The sequence below is a fragment of the Muntiacus reevesi genome, chromosome 12, assembly GCF_963930625.1.
Source record: "Muntiacus reevesi chromosome 12, mMunRee1.1, whole genome shotgun sequence".
Classification (NCBI taxonomy): Eukaryota; Metazoa; Chordata; class Mammalia; order Artiodactyla; family Cervidae; genus Muntiacus; species Muntiacus reevesi.
Window position 1 is genome coordinate 31,554,258 of NC_089260.1, and position 19,554 is coordinate 31,573,811.

A 19,554-nucleotide genomic window follows, 5' to 3' on the forward strand; every position below is an offset into this window, starting at 1 on the left:
GCAGTCTATAGGTTTGCAAAGAGTCAGACACGACTTAGCAACTGAACAGCAACATGTACTTGTTGTAGACTTTTTTGTTGTTGTTGTTGTATACTTTTTAAAAGGAACTCCACCGTACTGTATTTGTGAATGACTGAATAAATACATAGATGAAAGCAAAAGATTCTAGTATAAATGTGATAAACTTATATCCCCTTCACAGAGACCAAGAAATAAAATAGACAAAGTGACACAATATGATTTTTTCTACAGAAAGAATAAGAAATATTATTATCAAGTATGGTAGGTTGTAAAATTTCTCAATATTTGTAGTCTCTCTGAGCATGAAGAATCTCATGTCTTTTTTTTTCTCATGGATTCCATGTAAAAATGGAATGTAAATGGGAAAAAAAGATAATTCTATAATATGCATAATCCTTGTGTATATTTTGTGTATATATGTGCATATTTTAATTGCATACATACATATATCTATCTACCTACCTAAAATTTTAACCAGGGCCACTAAAGAATCAGTATTGTCACCAATGGTACTCAATTTGGTTGGCATGAGGGAAAAAGGGTTTTGCATTATAAAAAACTTATGTAGGGAAGTTTTCCAGAGATTAGGAGATACTTTCTGAGGAACATGCCAAGAATGCTGGTAAGAATAGAGGGGGAGAGTAAGAAAAGGGGTGAGTGTAAATTCAGAAAATTCCTTGAGTGATTCTTATAACTTCTGATTGATATTACTGGTAGATAGTCTTATGAAGAGTCACTAATAAATCCAGTAGTCAATCAAATAGCTCAAGGCCTCTCAAAAACCATACAAAGTCGAAGGAGATTTGATGAGACTCTGATTATATCATCTTAAACATTTAAGGATAGCTCACACTCCCAGTTTATGGGTGTGACCGAGTTCTCAGTAAAGCAAATACAGTGCATGATTTATATGAATACACCTTTATTAAATGATTTTTAAATTCAGGAGTATCACTTAGGCTAAGCCCTAGGAAAGAATCCCACCATTTAATAAGATTTGTGGGTTTTCACTTCCTGATTTATAATCACAGACCCAATTAGCTGGAAGTGATATTCACCTTTTCCATCATTTACTTGTCAGCATTGTAAGGCAAGTCCTAGCAATTAAATGTTGTGCAAAGTTTTCAGGTATCTAGGGCTGGTAGCCCATTAATGCAACAAACATCTATAAACAGCAGATTAGTCCAACTACAGTGGAAATAACAATGCAGGTGAGATATGCTAATGGCATGAGCAAGGGTGGTACTGCAAGGAGGGTGACAGAAACACTCAAAAATTTTGAAAATAGAGACAAGAGGATTTGCTGATGGTCAGATGTGGCATGTGAAAAAGAGTTAAGGATGACTCCAAAGAAATTGAGAAGATGAAAAAGTAGATTTTAGTAATTTATCTAGGTTAGGGGCTCAGTCTTAGACTAACTTGTTTTAAAATGTTTATTAAACATTAAAGTTAGAGATGGAAGGCAGACAGTTGAATACAAATATCTGGAGGGAAGGGGAGAGGTATGAGCTGGATATACTTATTTGTAAGTCATCATATACAGGATTTAAAATCATACAACTGGATAATGGGAGTCTCATTCTGTTATGTCAGGAAAAATCTACATGAATCTTTCTTCTGATAACAACTAAAAACTGTTAAAAAAAAATGCTACAAACAATCACCTGAGGACAATGAAAAGTGCACAAAAGCAGACAGACTATGAAAAGACCTCAAAGGCTGGAGAAGCAAATATATGGAAATTAACAAAAATAAACAGAGCCTAAGGGACCTGTGTGACAATATTTATCAAAGATGTGTGATAAAATGCCATAGAGAAAGGAGAAAGATGTGAAGCAAGAAAAATGATTTGAAAAATAATGGTGGAAAACTCCCCAAGTCTACTGAAACACACAAAATTTACAGATTTGAAAAGTTCAGCAAATCTCAAACAATAGAAATTCAAAGAAAACTATGCTGGGATATATCCTAATCAAGCTGTTAAAAATCAAAGGTCAAGAAATAAATGAGGAATATTAGGAAATATTTTCAAACTAGTTAAAGGGAAGTTAGAAAAAAATTAAAGTTAATGGTAAAAAATTGAATAATTTCCTCCCTAATATCAAGAACGAAGCATGTATGCTCACTTTACTACACTGTTCAACACTGTACTTGCAGTCCTAAACATTAAAAGAAAATATGAAAAGAAAATTCCAATCATAAAGATCAGAAGTTAAGCAGTAAAATTTTACCAAAGAAACTTCAAAACAAAACTAGACTGGTAGGTGAAAATAGAAAGTTCACAATATACAAGATTACATGGAAAATAAATTATATTTTTACATATTAGCAATGGACAATCAGAAAGTATAATTATAAAAATAATATAATTTATAGTTATGCCAAAAAATACCCTTATACTGTATACTAAGGAATAAGTCTAATAAAAGACATCTATGATCTCTACTTTGAAAAAATTTGCTGCAAAAAATTGAAATCAATTGTGGCTTAAATAAATGGAAATATATACCATGTTCATAAACTGGAAGATTCAAAACAGTAAAGATGGTAATTCTCTCAAAATTTGTATTAACATAATACCAATCAGAACCATAGCATGTTTTTTGCAGTGGGGTAAAACAATGACAAAATAATCTAGAATATATATGAAAATTCAATGCCCTCTGAGAAAAGAAAGTTTAGGAAAAAAGAACTCTACCTGATTTCAAGGCTTATCTTGAAGCTATCATAATTAGGACAGTTTTGTAATGGCCAAGAGGTAGACATAAATATAATAGAATGAAATAAAATCAAGAAAAACAGTTACACTTACATCTGTTGAGTTTTGTTAGAGCTGCAACTCAGTTGGGGGGAAAAAAAGACTTTTCTACCAATCTTGCTGGATCAACTGGCTAATCATACGGGGGAAAAAAGAGATCACTGACCCTTATCTCACATCATATACAAAAATTTACCCCAAATGGACATTAGGCCTAAAGGAAAGTCTGAGAAGATAAAACAAATAAGAGATAACATAGGACATAATCTTTGTAATCTTAGCATAGTAAGAAATTTTTTAGATAGGAATGAAAAACAGTAATCCTAAAAAGGAAAATTGATAAACTGGACTTCCTTAAAATGAAAAGTTTTATCCTTTGAAAAATGTCATTAAGAAAATTAAAATATAAGCCACCAAACTGGGGGAAAATTTTGATATTACTTATATCAGAAAAAAAGATTTGTTTCATAGGTACACAGAGACTTATACTCCAATAAGAAGTAAAGGAAGCCAAACAAAACAGCAAACAAAAAATGCAAATGGTAAAAAGATTTAAACAGAGATTCACACAAGTAAATGGAAAATAAGCAAATGAAAAGAGGTCCCATCCCATTCATCATCAGGGAAATCCAAATTAAAATCACAATTTGAAATCATCACAACCTATTAGGATAGCTACATTTTTTTTTTTAATGATCATGTAAAGCAAGCATCTGTAAACTCTTTTATTTTTTTAACAGGAAGATTCCAGATATGTCTTCACTGGCCATATGGCCTTTGTCAAAACTGTTCAACTCTGCAGTCATAGCATGAAAGCAACCATAGATGATAAGAAAATGAGTGGGCATAACTCTATTACTTACAAAAGCAAATGGCAAGCCAGACTGAGATCTAAGGGCACAGTCTGCCTTAATATAAGGTCTTGGCATAGACACTGGAATTCTTACACTGCTGAAAGGAATAATTAATGGTTCTATCACTTTAGAAAATATTTGGTCAGTTTCTTAAGAGTTAAACATATATCTAACATATAACCCAATCATCCCACTTCTAGGAATTTATCTGAGAGAAATTAAAACATATGCTCAGACAAAAACTTGTACACAAATGTTTGTAGTCATTTGATTTGTAATAGCCCTAAACTAGAAACAACTCAAAGGTCCAACAACCGTTAAGTGGATAAATTGTGGCATACTCATGCAATAGTACAGGTATAAATTATTACTCAGCAATAAATGGCAACAAGCTTTGATACATAAAACAATATCAGTGAATCTCAAAATTATAACATTGAATGAAAGAAGTCAGGCCCCCCCCCAAAGGACTTATTGTTTATTTCCCTTTGCATATAAAGCTCTAGAAAATGCAAACTAATATCTAGTGACAGAAATTACATCAATGTTTGCCTGTGAATTGGAGTGGGAGAATGCAAAGAGAAATAGGAAAGTTTTGAGGAAGAATAGAAATGTTTGTCTTCTTACATTGTGGTAGCGACTGTTTCATGGGTGTACACACATGTCAAAACTGACCAAATTGTACAGTTTAAATACCTGCAGTTTGTTATATTTTAACTAAACTTCAAAAAAGTTTAAGAAAAAAAAAAAACTGAATACAATCACCAAGGGAGTGAGTGCAGGTTAAGAGAAGCAAAAATCCAAGACGGGATCCAGGCAAACTCCAACATCTAGAGATGGGGAGATGAGGAACAACAAACAAACAGACTGAAAAGAAATAGCCAGTAAGGTAAGAGGAAATCTGGGAATGGGTGATAGGTTTGTAACTCAAGGGTTGCAAGTGTACCAAAGCAAAAAAGTGTGATAAGTGTGATCAACTGAATTAAATCCCGGTGCCAAGTCAAGTAAGGTGAGATTGAAAACTGTCATAGGATTTACCAACATGGAAATTGATGCAGACAATGAAAAAAAAAAATCATATAAGACAGTGGAGAAACTCTTTGATAAAGGAGAGTAGAGAAAAAGCATGAGAATTGAGGGATGTGGGTGTCAAGAGAAGTTTAGTTACTTCATTTATTATTTTTCCAAAGAGGAGAAACCATAGCATATTTGTATGTTGATAAGAATGAAGAAGGGTGAATAGATACTGAGGTGGTATCCATGAGTAGATGAAAGAGGATGAATCTTGTATACACAGGGACGAGATGACATCAACCACAAGCTAAGAGTTCATCAAAAGAGAAGGCAGAGTGTACGACAATAGATACAGAGAGGTGGATAAATATAGTTATAGGAATTTGTAGAACAGTGGTTCTCATCTTTGTACATTGGAAACAACTGTATAGTATTGTAAAATATTTTAAAGGTTTTTTTTTTTAATTTAAAAAATTTAAAAATATTTTAAAATTTCCTCTAGGAATACCCTATCTTTTTAAATTAATTTGGGTTGTGGACTAGGTATTGTTCCCATGTTTTTGTCTTTGTGTTTTTAGTCTGCAGGAGATTCTAGGGTGCATTGCAGATTGAGAACCACTATTACATAGAAATCCTCTTATGACTGCTTCAATGCTTTTCCATGAATTAGGAAGTAACGTTGTCAGCTAAGAGGAAGTATTGCGGTTTCAGGTGATATACAAAAGACACAAATCCAATTTTGACCAGGCAACAAGTGACAGGAGGTCCCTGATGCAATGAGAGAACAATTAAGGCAGAGCCGCATCAGGATAAGGCTTCAGAAAAGCAATAGGGGGGAAGGGAAGAGAAAGGTCAAGGCAGCCTGCATAAGGGAAACAGAAATGAACAGGAACCGGAGGGGATAGGTGACCAGGAGAGGTCTGAAGTTTCTATGGGGGCTTGGCAGAAATGTGGTGTAGTGGAAGGAGTCAGAAAAACTAGATGACTCTCACGGCTACACCACTCAGCACTTTTTGCTGGAGTTAAATTTCTTACATGGAGAATAAGGGTCGTAGTTAAACTCCATAATATCTAATAAGACAGCTGCCACAAAAGGCTAGGTTGGAGATAACTGGCTTTTTCTTTTTAGGAAGTGACCCATTGAAGTGATTTGAATAGAAATCTGAACTGTCAAAATGATATTTACAGAGGATTCATCTGGAGGTGGCATGAAGGAAAAGATTGCAGTAAGTGAGGAAATTATTGTTTATCTAGAAGTGAGGCAATGAGTGTGCAGCAAAGTGGTGGCAGTGGGAATGGAAAGGAAATGATGGATGTAAGATAAATTTTAGAGTAAAATTCAACTAATTAGATGACTAACTGGACAGAGAGAGTAAGGAGTCAAAAATGACTCAGTCTCACTCTTAGTTGATGGGGCAAATGGTGACAGAGTGCATGAGAATCAGGCATCGGGACAGAAGGAGCTGAATTTAGGCAGAAAGATGATGGATTTGTTTTTTAACACAGTTGTGGTTTTGTTAGCTATGGACGTGCCAATGAAACGCCCACCAGGCAGACGGATATTTGGAGCTGAACTCTAAGCTCAGAAGAAGACATGACTAGAAGATGGAAATTGATGATTAGCCACCAAAGATTTGATTGTTATAGAAAAGAGAATAAAATCTCCCAAGAGGGCACAATGAGAAAAGCAAAGCGTTGAGAGGGAAATGCTGTTCCTGACATGAACCCTTTAGTTGGTGGAATGTGAACTGGACAGAGGGGCTCCAGGGGAGGAGCTCGAGTGGATACAGGCTACTTGGGACTCCAGGAAGTGGTTATTTAGAAACCTGATTGGAAATATTTTGCTATTTTAACAATTTGCTTAGCTGCATCTGTCTGCCAAGGCTGAATGTCAATGTCAAGTATGAAACAAGATCAAATATTAATTTATACCAAGTAAAGGAACATGCAGGTCATTCTCTCTGCAATTTCTACAAGTGAGGGTCAAGGCAGAATCACTGAAAGCAGCAGTTACGTATTTATCAGGTAGGACTGGGGTACAGTAAGGATCAAGTATTTGCATTTCCAACAAGCATCTCAGCTGATGCCAAAGCCTAGCAACATGTTAACAGCAACTGGGAAAGTTACCTGGATGCTGCTTTTACCTGTGAGAGAAAAGCAGAATAAAGACCCAACTTCCACTGCCAATCAAACAACATCCGAATTCAAGTCGACCAATTAAGGTTTATTTACTTACACACCACAAACCCGAATAAGGGCTCCCTGACTAGGACAATCAAAAGCATGAGTTTCATATATCAAAATATCAGATTGGTGGGAACTGGGGAGCCCATTTTTGTAAGATAAACATTGTATTACTCCAAACACACGCCAACGAAACAACAGTGGATCAGGCTGCCTTTGTTTCCAGGTTAATCTTTTCCCTGGCCGAATCCCTTCGATATCCCGCAGGTCATTTTTGTGAAGGAAAGGAGAGCATTTTGGAGACTACAGCCATATTTATACACGGTCTAATTAAAACACAAACAGAATACAGGTCCTAAGAAAGATAGGAAAAATCCTCTTCATATCAAAAGTGTGCAGATGTTCTGTAGCTTTATGTAGTCTGAGTCAATTTCAGTGGAAATAAAAACACTGAGAGCGTCATAGAAATAACATTTGCTAAGGGAAAGTTGAGCTGGCAGGACTGATCTAATTCTGATTAAAAAAAAAAATCTCGGTTTGAATTTACAGGCTAAGATGGTTTTAAACCACCCTGTGATCTGCCATATTCTGCTTTAGTGGTAGTTTTCTAACAGAGAAGATTCAACTCTGTGACTGAATAAATAGTCTGAATCACTTAGCAGAGCTGGCAAAACACATCTGCAGTGGAATACATGGGCTGTTTCTGCCTCGCATGCTCACATATGTGACCTGAGAACTGAACAAGAGTATACTTTTCAATATCCCTAGAAACACCAAGAAAATCTCTTAGAATCACTCAATAAGACCTAAAAAGAGGCCCTGCTTCTAAAGAATTTGGATTTTCAGACCACTTTTCCTATGGTGCCAATAGCTTATTGTTGTCAACTTAATTAAGCAAAATTACCAACCTTGGTGTTAATCTTACCCCTTCCTCCAATCTGCTTAGATAAGAGTGTGCGATACCATACTAGAGACTTAAACCTTCTTCACAACACACAACCCATGGCCTAATCATTGGATTTTTGTTACAAAAATTGAGGGTATGGAAAATCCACCCCCCTGCCCCCCGCCACACACACACTACAAAATCTTGCTGCATTTGACAGATGATAAAAATCAGTTTTGTTCATTCTGGAAAAAATAAAAATAAAGAAAATGTACTGTAAGATAACAGGTTTCAACAGACTTGGACAACTATCCTGGAATCTTGTAATTATACTGAAATGAGGTTGGAGCCCCGGGACTGTGTCATAGGTGAAAAGAGTGTTACATTAATATTCTCACAGAACTTGTAGCACAGAAAAGAATCTTACACTCCCTTGTGCCTCTGGTAGAATGTAGGTTTCTATAGGAGACAGGAATTCTTTGAAAGATACTTTTGTACTGGTACTATGTCAATAAGACATAGTCTTACAGGGAAAAGGAAATTAAAACAATTCCTGTAAAAACCTTCCTGATCAACTTACATCTATAAAGGATGGGATTCATTCAATCAGATGAAAAACTATCCTCAAAATGGAAAAGTCCAGTTTGCATATATCCAGCAAGGTAGGAAACTCTCCCAGAAACAGCAAATGTTTATTATGTGGCCCACCATTGCCACACAACAGATATCATCAATTGATTGAAAGTTACAGTGTTAGTCGCTCAGCTGTGTCTAACTCTTTGTGACCCCATGGACTGTAGGCTGCCAGACTCCCCTGTCCATGGAATTCTCCAGCAAGAAGAGGTTGCCATGCCCTCCTCCAGGAGATCTTCCTGACCCAGGTATTGAACCTGTGTCTCTCACATCTCCTGTATTGGCAGGCAGATTCCTTACTGTCTGAGCCCAGAGGTGAGCCCCATCAGTTGATTACAGGACTCTTTTTCCACTGAGCTTGGAATAGCCACAAGATTCTTCTCAACAGAGCATCCAATAAGTCACTATTAATCAATCAGTTCTGGTAAACAAAAAGAAACCTATGCTGTATCTCCAATCTAGCATATTTGGTCAATAACTTTTAGGAAAGACACTTTCTTAGCATCTTCTCAAAATTCTTTTCCATACGGATCTTGCTAAAACAAAATAATTATTTTATGTAGTTCATTTATTCATTCAAATGGTATTTACTGAGCACCTTCCTATGTGTCAGTTTTGAGGACTTATAGCAAAACAGACTGGAGAAGGCAATGGCGCCCCACTCCAGTACTCTTGCCTGGAGAATCCCATGGACGGAGGAGCCTGGTGGGCTGCAGTTTATGGGGTCGCTAAGAGTCAGACATGACTGGGAGACTTCACTTTCACTTTTCACTTTCACGCATTGGAGAAGGAAATGGCAACCCACTCCAGTGTTCTTGCCTGGAGAACCCCAGGGATGGGGGAGCCTGGTGGGCTGCCGTCTATGGGGTCGCACAGAGTCGGACACGACTGAAGCTACTTAGCAGCAGCAGCAGCAGTAGCAAAACAGACAAAAACGTCTTACTCTGTGGGAACTTACATTCTAATGCTCATGAAACTGGGAAAGTGAAGCCAATTGATATTTGAGATTATATTGGTCATTTCTAATTTATTAATGTGGCCACCCATTACCAAAACCACCCAAATGAGGAACTACTAAGCCAGAGCATACACGAACAGTTTTTATCTTGTATTTAAATACAACTGACAACAATGTTAATCCGACACATGGTTAGTATACTCTCAGTATTACATACCGCAATAATAAAGGATAAGTAACTAGCAGTTCAAGAATTTGACTATGATCAGTATTTATTATAATTACTATGAAAAAAGTGAAAGTGTTAGTCACTCAGTTGTATCTGACTCTTTGCAACCCCATGGACTGTAGCCTGCCAGGCTCCTCTGTCCATGGAATTCTCCAGGCAAGAATACTGGAGTGGCACCAGCCTAGGTTGGATGTGTGAGACAAGTGCTCGGGCCTGGTGCACTGGGAAGACCCAGATGGATCGGGTAGAGAGGGAGGTGGGAGGGAGGATCGGGATGGGGAATACATGTAAATCCATGGCTGATTCATGTCAATGTATGACAAAAACCACTACAATATTGTAAAGTAATTAGCCTCCAACTAATAAAAATAAGTGAAAAAAATAAATTAAAAAAATAAAAAAATAAAAAGAATACTGGGGTGGGTTGCCATTTCCTTCTCCAATATTTATAATATTTATAGTAAATCCAAGCCCCCCTTGTGATCAGTTTGTTGGGAGATTGGGGGACTTGGTAAGGAAGGAAGAGTGCAGATTGAGGTCAGAATAAGTTATAAATAGGATTATTTCAACAATCTAGCACATGAAATCTATACCCAGGCAAAGAATTTAGGAAATGATTATCATCTGTATCTTCTAACGTAATAGTTTTAAAAATCACTATCGGGTTGTAACATGATTTATGTTTCAACTAGGTTCCTGCAGTCTCTCTGACTGTATAATATATTGATTCCTCAGTGAGCTGACACTTCCTTGCAGAAATGCCAGCCAACCAAAGCTTCTCTCCATGTAACTGTGCAGCTAATCACAGAAAGCGGAAAGGAATGGTCCTAATACATAGGATAGTGTACCAGCTAGATAGATTCCAACCATGTATTAGTGCTGAATATTTAAATTTTTGCATAGTAAGGTTGCCCATGGTCTGGCTTTCATCTTTCTCATAAATCTCACTGTCCTTTTAACGTAAGAAATACTTGACAGCTTTATCAAAAAAGGCTGACAGTCCTGAGTCAAGAATTTAAAATTTTAATATAGTTCCAAATTCTTTAAAGGGGAGAAAGGTTTAAATTTTTCTCCAGCTTAAAAATATTTTCAGACAGAGAAAATGCTTCTGATCAATTCGTAGTCAGAAGTCAGAATTGTTCCTTTGAAGCCCTGAATGTGTATGCAAAAGAAATTCCATACAAAGAGAAGAGGTTTCCTTTAGAAAAATAACCATCTTGTGAAGTAAATGCTTTGAGTTTGGCTAACCTGAAGACATTTCCTTTGGTTGAAGAAATTTAAATCTAGATATTTTTCTCATGGAATAAAAAATCTCTTTCTAAATTTTCTTTATGACTAAGTTGTTGTCTAAGATGGGATATTTGTGTATTCCAGGGTAACCACATCCTTACAAAGTAAAAATATTTTTATTTTCTATCAAAAACATGCTACTTTGTTGAAACTGTGTTAATGTTCTATTTAAAAAGTATTATGGATGATGTATTTTCTTTTCGATTTAAACATATCTTGAAGCTTGAATGCAACAAGTTGCATGTTCAGCCAATATAAAAGAGACTCGTAGTTTTAAAATATATATTCTTAATTGTTTGAATGTAAACATGAAAATCTGAATATTGTAGAGTAATAAAAAACTGTGCAATCTAATGTAAGTAGATTGCCATCATAAAACTTCACAATCCGGATGGGATTGTTAATAAATTATTATTACTCTTCTCAATACCTACTTAACAGTTTCTGTATCCAGTATTTCTGTAGAACCTTGTGGCTGCTTTAGGAAGGCTATGGTGTAAGTTTCCTGGGGAGAAGTCTAGAGAAAAGAGGGGGAGATGTAGAGACAGTGAGATGAAAATATGGCCACAAGGTGAAACCTGGCTAATCTTCAGTGGCCTCTCTAAAGCCAACGCTCCAGGTACAGAGGGAGGAAAGAGACGCTTGCTCCTTCACTTGAACTCCTTGATGGCTCAGATCCCCTTTTCATCTTCATGAACTCCCACGTGCACCCCATAGACCTAGCTTCATGCTGGGCTGACGAAGCTTTTGACAAATAACAGCTATTTTTATGGCATGATATCCACATATTTATGGAATCAAAGAAAAAAAAAAAGAAAAACAGAAGTTTAAAGTATCAACCATTTATCTCTGTCACCTCATTTCACCCCCTTTGCTTTCTCCCTGCCCAGCCCTTGGTCAGACAACATCTCACTGTGGCCCGCACACCAGGCACCCAAGGAGCTGAAATCAGTGCCTGGAGTCAGGGTAACCCCTGCAATGAGAAGGCAGAGCCGAGGTACAAGGTAGCCCTGGGGGCCATGATCACCACCTGAATCCCATTGGAGGTCAAGGCAGCCACTGTATGGGCTTTATAATCACTAATACCAATAAATCTCACTTCTGTTTTAAATACTACCCTCAGTTGGGTCCCTTTCCTTTGCCACAGAAAAAATCCTAACACAACTATAATTACTGATTTTGGTTTTTGTTCTTCTGTTTGTTTTTCAAACAGCCAGAATTCTCAAAATACAATACCTCTTCTGGAGTATTTACCCAATAAGAGTTATCTATTTATAAACAGATCACTTGTCCAGTCCCCATCTCTTCAAGAAAGATAAGCTTCATCTAAATTACTTCATTTCATTGATGACTGTCATTTATAACTTTATTTCTACTTGTGTCTCGGGTATTTCTTTGGAGAAGTTGTATGGATTCATTACATATTCTAACGTATTGTCTATAGATTATAAGATAAAGTCAAGCATGTAGCTGCTGACACTTTTTAAGTTGACCTGTCTTTATACTTAGAAATGTCTCTTAATAGTAAGCTTACCTGGTGGCTCAGATGGTAAAGATTCTGCCTGCAACGCAGGGGACCTATATTCAATAGCTGGGTTGGGAAGATCCCTTGCAGAAGGAAATGGCAACCCACTCCAGTTATTCTTGCCTGGAGAATCCCATGGATAGAGGAGCCTGGCAGGCTACAGTCCATGGGGTTGCAAAGAGTCGGACACGACTGAGGGACTATCACTCATTCAATTCTCTTCACTTCAGTTGCTCAGTCGTGTCCGACTCTTTGAGACCCCATGGACTGCAGCACTCCAGGCCTCCCTGTCCATCAGCAGCTCCCAGAGTTTACTCACTCATGCCCATTGAGTCGGTGATGCCATCCAACCATCTCATCCTCTGTCATCCCCTTCTCCTCCTGCCTTCAATCTTTCCCAGCATCAGGGTCTTTTCAAATGAGTCAGTTCTTCACATTAGGTGGCCAAAGTGTTGGAGTTTCAGCTTCAGCATCAGACCTTCAAATGAATATTCAGGACTGATTTCTTTTAGGATGGACTGGTTGGATCTTCTTGCAGTCCAAGGGACTCTCAAGAGTCTTTTCCAACACCACAGTTGAAAAGCATCAATTCTTTGGTGCTCAGCTTTCTTTATAGTCCAACTCTCACATCCATACATGACTACTGGAAAAACTGTAGCCTTGACTAGACAGACCTTTGTTGACAAAGTGATGTCTCTGCCTTTTAATATGCTGTCTAGGTTGGTCATAACTTTTCTTCCAAGGAGCAAGCGTCCTTTAATTTCATGGCTGCAATCACCATCTGCAGTGATTTTAGAGGCCCCAAAAATAAAGTCTGCCACTGTTTCCCTATCTATTTCCCATAAAGTGATGGGACCAGATGCCATGATCTTAGTTTTTTGAATGTTGAGTTTCAAGCCAACTTTTTCACTCTCCTCTTTCACTTTCATCAAGAGGCTCTTGTTCTTCTTCGCTTTCTGCCATAAGGGTGGTGTCATCTGCATATCTGAAGTTATTGATATTTCTCCCAGCAATCTCGATTCCAGCTTGTGCTTCATTCAGCCCAGCATTTCTCATGATGTACTCTGCATATAAGTTAAATAAGCAGGGTGACCATATACAGTCTTAACATACTCCTTTCCCAATTTGGAACCAGTCTGTTGTTTCATGTCCAGTTCTAACTGTTGCTTCCTGATCTGCATACAGATTTCTCAAGAGGCAAGTCAGGTGGTCTGGTATTCCCATCTCTTTCAGAATTTTCCACAGTTTGTTATGATCCACACAGTCAAAGGCTTTGACGTGGTCAATAAAGCAGAAGTAGATGTTTTTCTGGAACTCCCTTGCTTTTTCGATGATCCAGCAGATGTTGGCAATTTGATCTCTGGTTCCTCTGCCTTTTGTAAAATCAGCCTGAACATCTGGAAGTTCATAGTTCATGTACTGTTGAAGCCTGGCTTGGAGAATTTTGAGCATTACTTTACTAGCGTGTGAGATGAGTGCAATTATGTGGTAGCTTGAGCATTCTTTGGCATTGCCTTTCTTTGGGATAGGAATGAAAACTGACCTCTTCCAGTCCTGTGACCACTGCTGAGTTTTCCAAATTTGCTGGCATACTGAGATCTAAATCACTCACTCATTGATAAATGCAAATCCCATGGTTTAGTTTCTTAGTTTGTTTTTGTTGTTATTTTAATTCCTTGATAAAGACTGAAGCCAGGTCCAGAAAAATAAACATGGAAAAAATAAAAACTTAGGCCAGAGTATGATAAAGCTAGAACTGGATTACTGCATAAAGTAAGGAAGTAATTCCTTTATAAAAGATTAGATAATATGTATTAAAATTGTAAAATGTGTTATTTCATATAAATCCAACCAGAGTATGCTTTTTAGGTACAGGATTCTATGTAACTATTGTTAACTCTTGAGGGTGGGTTTTCTAGGGCAAAAATTCTGTGGGAGCATAATAAAAATTCTGTGGGAGCTGATTTCAAAACAACAGCTCAGTTATAGCCGTGAAGTTGATTTAATTTGATGACTTTTTCATGTGTGCATATATTTGCCTGTATATATAAACCAACTACTTTTTATCTGATATTTTTCATCATATAACTTTACCTCCTCACCTCTTTTCAAAGTCATGTGTGGATCATTCTAAACATTGTATATATTCTCCTTTTGAATAATGTAAGGCATCTATGGAAATGTAGCATATGGAAACTTCTATATTTGAATGATATATAGAATGTGGTCATTTTTATATACATATAAATTTCTATTACAGATTTAGGTCATCTGTAGCCATCTGTTTGTTTTCTTTTTTTTTTTATTTTATTTTGCCATCTGTGTTACAAAATTTACAGAGTTAACAAATTTTGTTAACCTATGGATATACAAGAAAAATGTGGAGAAAGTCACATTAAATTTTTTTTAATGTAGTGAAAATGACCACAAGGAATAACAATAATGACAGAAAGAAAATAAGAAAGGGCAAAAGAAATTCAAGTTATACTACCTTATCAGATCTTTTTTCTTTTTTCAGTTTCAAACAACAAAAAACAACTCAGAATAACTTTTTTTAAAAAGTGTGTTTTTTTTTAAGTTTTTTTTTTTTTTATCCTTTTCCCAGAAGGATATTGAGAGACCCTTAAAGAAGCCTGTGACTGACCAGTCCCTGATGAGAAGAGGCCCCAGGGTTGCTTCAGGGATCTAATAGGTGTACTCGTGAGGTTGTCACTGTTTAGTTGCTAAGTCATGTCCAACTCTTTGCAACCCCATGGACTATAGCCAACCAGGCTCCTCTGTCCATGGGATTTCCCAGGCAAGAATATTGAAGTAGGTTGCCATTTCCTTCTCCTGGGGTCTTCCAGACTTAGGGATCAAACCCGCAAATCTTAAGCATTATAGCCAGACTCTTTACCATTGAGCTACCTGGGACTTCCCAATTCATGTGGTATCTCTTTAATAATAACAATGGCAGCCATAATAATCTTCAGAGCGTCATATCTACTGAATATGCAGCATGTTACACTTTAAATTTCCTCAGGTACATTTCATAGTAGTTGTATGAGAAAGCTCACATTACTTTTCATGTCTTCATAACAAAACTCAAGACAAAGAATTTACATAGATTTCCCAAGACAACACGGCTAGTCAGTGACAGAGAAAGGCGTGGAATTCAGTCAAGCTGGAATGAGAACCCAAGTACTTAAACAATCTCAGGATTACATGGTTCCCCTTCAGACAACCCCCAGTTCAGTTCGAAATTACAAACTTTTGGAATGGGGATGCTTATGGCTCTAGCTTGGATCAGGTGTCCTCATTTAGACCAACTTCCTCAGACAAAGGTCCAGGGTTACTATGTAGAAGTGGGTGGCCCTTTGCATTTTCGGGGAGCTATGGAGAGCTGGGTAGCCAGGGCCACAGATACCTCTAGCGTATCCATGCTACCTTCATCTAATCTTCCCATTCAAATGTCATTGTCCCCTTCTGCAAAACCCAGAACTTTGTCCCCTTCTTTGGCCCTCAGCTAACTTTGCTCTGTGTTATATGAGGGTCTTATCTATCATCACCTCTAGAAAACTTTAGGAATGTAGCGAGTTTAACCTTTCTTTTATGTAACCTCCACAAACTCTACTAGGTACTGGCCTATAGTAGACCATCTAAAGACCAGTTGTTGAATTTAAAAAGTGACTATGACTGGTCAATGAATGTGAAGAGTGCCATATCCTCTCCTACCACATACAAAGACCAGGGAGTCACATGAGCAAAGGCAAACTGAGATCAAAAAAAAAAAAAAAATGTAGTGAGTAGAATATGACCTATGCATTCATTTTAAAATCAACACATGAAAACTACATTATTTTTAGCTTCAGTTTCATGATTCAGCCTTTCCAGTGTAAATAATTTATAAGAGAAGTGAGACAAGCATCAGGTTTGTGGGAAATGTAAATTAATTTCAATCTAAAATTAGAAGAACCTTTCCCTCCCATGGACAGATGACAAGGGGACAAAAAGGGCAAGAGGAGTCTGATGAAAACACAGTGGAAAAACCACAGAACCACAGGACCCGGCAGACTGAGGGCCTTTTCTGAAAGGAAATAGAAGAGTCATTCGTCCAGGGTGATAAGAGGTTTACACAAAAAGACAAATAACACAGGGCAAGTCAATGGAAATATAAATGGACATCAAATTTACAATGTATCTTCTTTGTAGACCTGGCTTGAGGCAAAAGTGAAAATTAAGCATGATGGTATTCAGGCATCCAAATCTCCCACTTTTGTTCCCTTAGAGTTCTGATACTTTCTTCAAATTTCTGTACCCATTAAATAGCCTGCGGGTCCCCTCCTTTCCCACTTTTCTCAATGGTACATGGAATCAGATGCTCCCCATTTACTTGCTGATACAAATGAGTCAGTCTGGATGTTACTTTTTCTTTAATTGTGAAAGGAAAAGTTTAATCTCTGATTAAAAAAAATGTCCAAAAGTAACAGGTATCTGGGCAGATTTTGAAGGATCAGGATTCCTAACTCAGACACTGTATAAAGCGGATCCTTCATTGAACAGAGTCCTACATAGGGAAGAAGCATATTCCCTGCTAAATTCTCCTTTGCCCCTCTGTGCCACTAAAAACTGTATGATCTTCATTAAAATACTCAACTACTCTCGGACTAATTTTCCCATTTTTAATCCTCAGTTTCTCTTACTCTATAAACTATGGGGGGGGGGGGGAGTACATTGCTTGGGGATATTGTAAAACTTGAGTATCTGTAATTGCTAGCTCAGGGCTTGGCAGTTAGTATATGCTCATTAAAGAGGGGTTATGCTTTTTATCTACACTGCTACCAATGTCATTACTTTTGTTACATTTGGTGACTGAACTCCAAAGTCTGAAACTCAGAATGGGTATATGTGTTGAGATATGGGATGGAAATATACGAACTTACACTAATATACATACATACACACATAAAATCTTTTAGAGAATAAATTAAGCTTTAATAATATTTAAATATGGGGCTTCCCCAGGGGTTCAGTGATAAAGAATCCGCCTGCCACTGCAGGAGACTTGGGTTCGATCCCTGGTCCAGGAGGATCGCACATGCCGTGAGCAACTAAGCCCATGAGCCACACCTGTCAAGCCTGGGCTCAGTCCAGGAACCACAACTGCTGGGACCACGTGCCACTACTGCTGAAGCCCCCGGGCCCCAGAGCCTGTGCTCTGCATCAAGGGAGGCCACCTCAAAGACAAGCCTGTGCGCTGCAATGAAGGATAGCCCTGCTCCCACTGACCAGAGAAAAGCCTACACAGCAATCAAGACCCACACAGCCAAAAACAAATAAATAGAATTATATTATACAACACGAATCATACTTACAGGATGGCTAGACATTCATCTTCTTATTAATCTGTGCACTGCCACTCACTGACCACATAGGAAAAATCACCATATGGATTCTGGAACAGAATGGAGTGTCCACAGAGTGGAAGGGTTGATACGGCACCTCCCGTGTTTGCTAGCTGTGTATTACAAGTATTTATGAATTGCTATTTTAGTTTCAACAAGAGTTCACACACACACAAAAAAGTGGTTTGAGAGAATTCTTACAAAGAAACTATGGTTTTAATTTGGTATTTAAAAGGCACAAGTTCAAGAAAGTGACAGTGCTGGCACACCCCCTGTTCTTTATATGATCTCCTTGTCTGCCACGCTGTCATTAAAACAATAACAGCTGATAAGAAGGCAGAGGCAAAAAAAATATTTTACTGGAAGTTGTCATCCATTCTCATTAACAATGCACCACTAATAAGTAAAATGTTTGTCATCGCCTTTAATTTTTCTATTGTTCTGCTTGCCCTTTGTTTATTTCTAAATAAATATTCAACTGTTAGGGCTGTGAACTTAAAATTTCTTTAAGATGCAGCACTTAATGAAAAAGGTTTGGAAACCTCTTCACTAAGTGCACCAGTCTCTTGCAGTTTCAGGATTTTTAACTTAACGGCAGGAAGAGGAAAACAATTTTACTTGAACCTGGGAAATTTTTTAAATATGGGTATTTTATTCCCAGGTAAGAGAAAAGGAATCATTAATATGTTATTTGATTTCATTCAATTCATTATTAAACACAGTAAACACCCTAAAAGCATAATATTTAGATTTCCCCCTCATCTTCTAGAACTTAGTCCTTTAAGTCTAGTCCCCAAAGGTATCATAAGATTATCTAATTCTTCTGCCCATCTTTTGTCAGGCCACTGGGAGGCTTTTCGGAGCCCAGGAAAATTTGGAATCTTGAAATCTGAATTTATCTCCAGAAAATTGTAAAAATAGCACTAAAAAATCAAAGTTATCTTCTTAAAAATGTACCAAGACAGTAGACTGGTGGGTGCCTTAATATTTCAAAATCCCTTGTTTATTCTTAGATACATATTTCTAACAATTAGACTGATGAATTGAGTAAACCACCTCTATCTGTATCTATAGAAAGGATCCTATCTTACTCCCTTTAAGTCTAGTTCCAGAATAAGTCATTTAATTGTTTGTTCTCTCTCTTTAAGAAAGGTCCTAAGCTTTGCATGTTCTGTGTTTCATGTACACGTGCCCTCTGGCTAATAGGAATGATTTTATTTATTCAATAAAAATGAGATACGGTGGTGTTTTTATTCTGAGGCATCACTTTTCTCCACTGAATAAGGATGCAAATTAATATAATATTCTAAACAGGCTTTTGCATTTCCTTGCTCTTCTAAGTGAGACTTCAAAATTCTCTTAAGTCAAATCTAGATTCTCGAAACCATAAAAAAAAAAAAAAAAAAAAAACCCTCTTTCTAACTGGGCAGATTTTTAAAACAAGAATGTTCTTCTAATTCTACTCTGTAGTTGACTGATTCTAAGATGGGAATCTGTGCCTCTAATTCTCTGTCTGTAAGCCTGGGAGTTTCCATGAGTAAAATAGGCATCATAATGGCAAAACGCTCACATGTTTCTGACAGCAGTCCTGAGCAGTTGCACAGTGCCTGGTGCAGCAGAGTCCTTGGGTGAAAGGCAGGCAGGACGTGCGCCTAAGATTTCTATCAGTGCTCATTTCCAGATGGAATCCTGGAGCTATACTGAGTTCACTCCTTTTTAAAATCTGTTCAGTAAGTGCTTACAGGGCTGGTATGGGCTCGTTTGTTTTTCCTGGTCACCATGGAGCTGCTAGTTTCAATCACAGAGCATCAGAGCAAC